Source organism: Gobio gobio, assembly GCF_949357685.1.
Source record: "Gobio gobio genome assembly, chromosome: 16".
Classification (NCBI taxonomy): Eukaryota; Metazoa; Chordata; class Actinopteri; order Cypriniformes; family Gobionidae; genus Gobio; species Gobio gobio.
The window spans coordinates 28808152-28816661 of NC_137109.1; positions in this window are offsets into that span (position 1 = coordinate 28808152).

An 8510-nucleotide genomic window follows, 5' to 3' on the forward strand; every position below is an offset into this window, starting at 1 on the left:
AATCATACTTTTCCTTTTGAAATAAGAGAGTTCATTGTACTAATGTATGAAACACAGTAACTTCCAGAACTCAAAACTTCCTCCCTAGTAAAAAAAGACCATCTATTGATAGTAAGCTGCAAAAAATGGTTTGTTCCAAACTCCTTCAAAAAAAACTCAGAGTTTCACAAATAATTACAAAGAGCAGGCAAGAAACTCACTGAATTAAATGTGAAATTTGGAAGTAGAAAGACTGAAATACAAAGTTCTGTCATGAAACCCTAGATGGCCCTGGCTGATGGCTCCTTAACTCAATCTGCTTGCAATCATTCTCTATAGGGCTGATTGGTTCCTTCTATATCAGTAGCCAATGAGCTCGCTGCTCAACCTTCAAATACAGGTCAGCATTTGCTGTAGCAGTTGCAGCACGCTTTCAGAAACCCTCCACCTTCCCTAGCTCCACCTGTATATATCTGCTACGGGTAATTCATGTACACTTTATTGTACAGCAGCAGCATGTCTTACAGCAGCGTGTCGGGTATGTATTGGCAGTAGCAAGTCCAGCAGCAGCAAGAATAGCAGCAGCTTAGCAGATCTATTCCGCCAAGACCAAATATATCAACATTGTTATATCCATTCCCAGAGTTGTGACAGAAATGGTATTTTGTAGTAATTAAATGTTTAAAATGTACTTCAGTAATCTTTGTTTTATTTACAACTTTGAAAAATCATCTTTTTACACCGCTGGACAAACCAAGGATGTTTAACATACTGAGAGGGAGTTATCCATTACCATTACCATTCATTTCAAAGCCAGTTTCTTTACTGTGGTCGTTATTAGCCAATCAATTCGGGTCAGAGAGAGAGAGTGTGAAAAATGGGCATGAAAAGATAGATTATTTGGTTGTTTGGTGCAAAAAAAACTTTACACACATTAAATGTCAGCAGGGAAACGCAATCAAATAGCAGTACACTTAAAGGTACAGATTTTGTCGAGTTAGACCATAGGCCGTAAAAAAATATGGACGACGCGACTTCATTGACTTCCGCTGACGAGTGTTGAAGCTTTCGGAGGCCCGCTCACGGCTCTGACATCTTGTGCAGATTTGGGACCGAGTCTGCGCAGTAGTGATCTCGGGACCGGAGTAGAGAGCAGGAAGTAGAGGCGCGATCATTAAAAGTACGCCCACACTCTCACAGATGCAGAACAATTCATTATGTCGGTCTGAAATTAACAGTTATGAAAATGTAGAAATTAAAGCTGCTCCAATCTCCTACCGAAAATCCAGAAAAAAGTCAGTTAGTGCCTCAGTGACAACATCACTCAGAGAAGCCGTCAATCTCAGCTGTCAATCATGACGTCACATCCCCCGTTTTTATAACATCAAATAACTAACTAAAACTAAACTTATTTAACCCTCTGGTGCTCTTTGTTAAGGAGTTGCATTGGTTGTCTTCCCGGTCATAAGTGACCAGACACATAAAAATTAAACTTCCTCCACCCCAGTAAAACCAATGCAATTTATTTTTCTTCAATAATATTTTTTCTTTTTAATTTTGTATTTTAAGATGATTTGATGGTATTTTTTTATATTTATGCAATAATCATGGTCTATTTTTGCCATTGAAATTATACAAAAAAATTAAAAAATATTTTTGTATTTTTTAAATTTTTTTAATTATTGCAGTATTTCAGGTTAAAATAGAGACTAGGCCTTCAAAATAATTTTTTTGAAGACATATTAGCGCCCTCTTTTGGAATTATTTAAGAAATCATGCAACCATGGGTGTAATCACTATGGAGAGGCTTGAGAATTCCCAAGTACTCTTTTGAACACATTTAATGATTTTTTTGAATATATATTTAAAAAATCTCAAAAACTATTTATTTTAAAGTTTAAGAAAATTTTTTGTTGTTTTTAGAAATATTGATTTTTTTTCTGTGAATTTGTATTTTTGTAGATTTCCCATTCATTTCCTATGGTGGTCATTTTTGACCAAAGAGCACAAGTGGGAGTATTTTTTTTAAAGTCGTTTTTTTATGATCGTTAGTTTGACATTTTCACCGACAGCCAATCAATGACCATTGCAATTAAATTTTGAAATTCTGGCAGTGTCAGAATATGTGATGCACAGTCCTGTAGTGTGGCTTCTCCTACGACAACCGTAAAATTAAAAAGAACCTGATGACGCAATTAATCACACAACAAACCACCACTTGCTCCACATAGTCTTTTTCCTGTTTTCGAGTTCTAGAGATTGTTTCTGTTCGCTAGCCACCATTTCTATCCCGCATATAAATGCAGTTCACTTCACTGAACATGTCACGGATTGATGATGTAAAACTCCAGTCTTCTCCCATGCCTACGTTTTTAATGCGTATCGACTGCCGTATGGTCTGTTATTAATGACAACTCCCTCCAAAAATTTACTTCTAACTCTACCCCCATAAGTTATCCCTAAAATCAGAGGGAGGGAAATGATAGGTGAATAACACTTATGTAGAAGCTTGGCTGTAAGCTTGACATAAACAGTAGCCTTGTCCCTCAAATCTGTTGCACTTGATGCAATCTAATATGGTATAATCTTAAGGTACTAATATATGCCCTTTGGAAAGATAAGGTACAAAGGTGTGCCACTGAGGGTACTTCCCCAGTGACAGGCTGATGTGTAATTTTTGCATCTTTTTTTCTGACGGGGTTTGATGAAGAGCAGGAGCATGAAAAGAGTTGTTGTACATTATATATGCCTTTATGCTTGATGAACAGAATGAAGTCATCTGGTAGAGCAGTGGAATGTGAGTGTTATTTGCATTTTTGCAATATGGTGTTAAATCTGCCTGAAGCGTCATTTAGTTTTGCCACAGAAGCTGTTTTTTAACACCCTATGTTAACAGTCAGCAGTCAGACTCTCACCCGCAGGCTCATTCATGGTGACAGTCTCTCACACATTACTCATTCACTGAGACAGAGATGAGCAGCGTTAGTAAGTCCGAAAAGCCGTTGTTCACCTCTCTCGACGTTCAATTTGAAGCATCAGGCCTCAATCAAGATATGTGCATATTTACCATATATGCATGAAATACATTAAGCAATAAAGGGTTTTGCTCATTATGAGAGTGCAGCGGATGCTCAGTGTTTCATATATTTTTACTGATTCGAAAATATGCTCGCTTCTTTGAAGGAATTGTCTCTTTATTGCCGTCCCCTCTGCTCGCACGCCCACGCGCCCATAGCAACACGTTGTCGTATCATAGTAACCACATTTGCGCAGGGAGAAAAAATGAAGGGTGGGTTGTAGAGGTATCTTTCACTGACCACAATGAGCATGTAGCTTGATGATGGCTCTTTGTATTCAACACATGACGAGGGTGAGATTATAAAAGCATATAACGAAATGTATTTGCTATAATAACCTCTTATTTGAAATTACCTGTCGATCCTGATTCTAGTTCCCAGGTTGTGAGCCATATAATGTAATTAGCCCTTCTCGTTAGGCTCATCTGAATAGCCAATCAGAGGAAGATGAGGTAGATGACTCTTGTTATCAAAGTCTCTCCAGCTCAGACCAGGCCCTAATCAGGTCAATTGAATTCCCTTAAAACAAATGGCCCAATTATCAGTGACCAACATGTGTCCCTTTTTTACTCTCCATCTGTGAAATAGCCCCTGTCTGCTCTTCTATGGAGATTCTTCTTTAATCAGGATGCAGTGGACTGAAGCTAATGAGACATGCTAATAGAGCTACTGTGTAAACCCCAATCACCCATTTGAGCATGTTATTCTCCACGCCAACCTTGCTATAGCTGTCCATCGAGGGTCACAAAACATCACAAATGACACCTTTTCTAGAAAGGCTATTTCTAATCTTCTAATCCAGTTTTATTAGATAAAAAAAAACACAAAAAAAAACAGTTCAATATGTGTTGATGTGCTTTAGGACATTACAGCTGCATAGTGTTTAGTTGGTCGAACATCGCTGAACCTAATATTAACTGGTTATGCCACTTTAAAGGGATACACTCTTTAAAAAAATAAAGGTTCCAAAAGGGGGGTTTTGCTGCGATGCAATAGAAGAACCATTTTTGGTTTCCCAAAGATCCTTTTTTTCTTAATATGAAGAATATTTTAATAATCTTTTTGTACAATGTAAATGCTCCATGAAAGTTATAGGTTCTTTATGGAACCATTGATGCCAATAAAAACGTATTTTCAAGGATGTAGTTCAGCCCAAAATGAAAATTCTGCCATCCAAACCTGTATGAAACAAAATATGATATTTTGAATATGCCTGTGTTTGTTTGACCATACAATGAAAGTCAATGAAATCCATTGTTTGGTATGGACAAAACTATCAAAATATCTTTTTTCGTGTTCCAAAACCAGCTATAAACCACTTCAAACTAGTTAAAACTGGCATGTTTATTAGCTGTTTATATTTAGGACTAAATGTAAAATGCCTGTTTGCTTTGCCCACTGCCTCCCCACACATGCTTAGTAAATATAGATAGCATGAATACTGATCTGTTGTTTGTAATCCAATTAATGCAGCGGATGTCACGGACGGTGAGTGCTTGTTTTGTAATAGCCTAATGTGTTTGAAAAAGCAGGTGGAGGGCAATAGTGTTTCCTCTTTTCATTCAAAAATAACCGTGGATATCCAGGTAAATATAGTGGTTCTGTCCCGATGACTGACAGCAGCCGTGTTTGTGGGGAATTTCCTGAGGGGTCCTGTGTCTCAATTAACGTGCGCACTCAAGCTTGAAGGAAAAACTCTCTCGCTTCTGGCTATAAAAATGTGTTTGTTCCTGGCTGGGCAAGAAATAATCTGATCAGCAGTTTTTGTTTTTTGGAGTTGCCTACACATTTTGCCACACAGTTTCACTATGGTGAGGACAGAATGAGAGATTACAAAAACCTTCAAGGCATCACCTTCAAACGACAAACACATTTGGCCTTCATTCATAGCCAGCAGTCGGTTCAAAAGAGAGCGAAAAAGAATCACATGAGTTCACATGATTCAATGTGATCAGAAATGTTATGTTATATGTTAATGTTAATGTTAATGTTATATGTTATGTTATGTTTTGTTATGTTATGTTATGTTATGTTATATGTTATATGGTATATGTTACATGTTACATGTTGTTACATAATGTATAACAACATATATGATGTTATATGTTATGTTATATGTTTTATGTTATGTTATATGTTATTGTATATGTTGTTACATAATGTATAACAACATATGTTATATGTTTTATGTTATGTTATGTGTTTTATGTTATGCTATGTTATGTTATGTTATATGCTATGTTATGTTATATATTTTATGTTATATGCTATATGTTATATGTTGTTATGTATGTTATGTTATGGTTTTATATGTAAATGTTATGTTATATGTTGTTGTTATGTTATGTTTTATGTTGTTACATAATGTATAACATATATTATGTTATATGTTATGTTATATGTTATGTTATGTTGTTATATGTTTTATGTTATGCTATGTTATGTCATATGCTGTTATATGTTATTCTATGTTAATGTTATGTTATATGTTATGTTTCATGTTGTTACATAACGTATAACAATATATGTTATGTATGTTATGTTACGTTATTATATGTAAATGTTATGTTATGTTATGTTATATGTTGTTATGTTATGTTTTATGTTGTTACATAATGTATAACAACATATATGATCTTATATGTTTTATGTTATGTTATGTTGTTATATGTTGTTTTATGTTATATGTTATGTTATATGTTATACATTTTATGTTATGTATGTTGTTATTATGTTATGTTATTATATGTTAATGTTATGTTGTATGTTATGTTTCATGTTGTTACATAACGTAGAACAATATATATGATGTTATATGTTATGTTGTATTTTATTATATGTTAATGTTATGTTATGTTAAGTTAAATGTTGTTGTTTTATGTTGTTACATAACGTATAACAACATATATGATGTTACATGTTATGTTAAATGTTATGTTAATGTTGTTATATGTTGTTACATAACATATAACAACATATATTATGTTGTATGCTATGTTATATGTTTTATGTTATGTTATGTTATATATTATATGTTAATGTTATGTTGTTATGTTATATGTTATGTTATGTTATGTTATGTTATGTTATGTTATGTTATGTTATGTTATGTTATGTTATGTTATGTTATGTTATGTTATGTTATGTTATGTTATGTTGTTTTGAAAAGCCTGTTTTTGGTTGAATGACAAACACATTTGGCCGTCGTCGGTTCAAAAGAGAGTGGAAAAGAATCACATGATTCAAGATAGATGATCAGAAATATTTTAATTTAAGATATGTTATGTTATATGTTATGTTGTATGTTATGGTATATATTATGGTATATGTAATGTTAAGCTGTTTTGAAAAGCCTGTTTTTGTAGAATTACAACTAGACGTGGCCTCCGTTCAAAACCAGCAGTCTGTTTACATGATTCAAGATAGATGATCAGAAAGGGCATTTGAGCAAAAGGACAGTTCAATCTCAGGACATCCGGCTCATTCCCACTCCACCTACTCACCTGTTCCTGACCCATAAATGAGGTCACATTTGGCATGAACTCTGGAGTGTCCCTCCACTCCATAGGACACCATGACACATGAGTCTGTATATATAACATTTTCACACACCCATGTAAACACACACACACACACACACACACACACACATCTTTTCTGAAGGACACCTCCACATGCGGAGGCATATTGGCAGAGCTCATCAGCCCTCCTCTCTATCGGTGCCTGCTGGGTGGGTACAGCACATCTCACTTCTGAGTTTGGCTCACAGTTGGGTTTACCGCTTGTCTGCCATCCAGCAGGAAACGGCGTGAGTGCCACATTCTCACCCACATACATCCCCGTCACCCACTTCCTAAAGAACATGTCTCTATCATGATCTCTGCTATGAGGTAATGGTTGAAGCAACCTGCTGGTGCCATCTGTGTCCGTCTGTGTTTATGAATAAATGTGCCCGTTGTATTAATCACCTAGATTCTCAGGTGTGTATATTAGTGTGTGACCGACAACATGCTTGTATGAGAAGCCATTCACAGTTGTACAGTCTAGCTCTAGAACATGTAGCCAGTCAGTTCACAGGAAGGAGGTAAAGAATCTGGTTCACTGGACAATTAGGTTACAAAACCAGCTGCAAGATTCCATCACTTCAAGTTATGTCTATTTTGGGCCTTAGACTCTGTGTGCTGCACTGCCCCCATGTGGCAGACCAGAGCCAGTTTTTCAGACCTGTGATTATGTAAGACTTTGCAGGGAATGAGTCATCATTGGGTTGTTTCAGAGAGAGTAGAATTCTGTGTATGTGTGTTTGTTGGCACAGAGCACTTAAAGATAGCAGTGGGATGGACGAGCAGGGGCTGATGAAACGCAAAAGTGGGTATTTTCCCATTGCTTTTTTCGACTGTGATTGATCAGGGCAAGTGGTCACTCCTGAAAAGCTGCTAAAGAAAAAAACAGAAGCAGTGATGCTGTTGATGGCAGGTGGAAGGTTCTAGAACTGCATTCATGACGAAAAAAATTGTCTGAATGTATCTTTGATTCTGGAATGATCTTGATTGTGCTGTCCAGGTCAGTGTACTTATGTAACACTATGCATATTTCAACTATATTTTTTAAATAAAGGCATAGTTCTACAAATTTGTAGAATATTATTGACATATAATGCCAATATAATTTGTAATATAAAACATATTATAATATAAAACATAATACATTTTTAATTACAGTTGTCTACTTTTGAAATAGAATGGCAATGTCAGTCAAAGTAAAACCATTTTAAATAATGTTTTATTAACAAAATTCAGGAGAAACATGTTCATATAATTAACCTAGTTAACACGGGAGGAGCACATTCATTTAATCAACTCAATTAACGAGATAAGAGGTATTTATACAGCAGATTTACCTCTGTTCCATGAGAGTTTTCCAGCATCCCTCCACCATTACACTTCCTCACTTCTAACTATTCCTATCCCAACCTGGGATTGGGGGAGTACTCTGGGTTTGTACTCTGGGTAATACATTAAATTAACGAGTTAAATGCATACTTTTTGGAATTAATGTTAAGCACAATATTGCAATATACATATATCAATATATAATTATTAATAATATATAATACCAATTGTCTACATTTAAAATAAAAGGGCAATTTTAGTCAGAGTACCATTTCTATACTATATTATATTAATTATAATATATTATATTATATGATGCAAACTCCTCAAGGGAGCATAAGGCCTCAATAAGAAAATAAATTACAATATTACAATAAATATACATTACAATAAGAAAAAGAAAAAAAAAAGGACTTAAAAATGTTTTTTATTAACAAGCTAAAATACTTACTTTTTGGAATAAATGTCAAGTACTATAATTCATATATTATAATTACATTTAATTACATTATATTATATTAATTATAGTACTTGACATTCATTCCAAAAAGTAAGCTTTTTA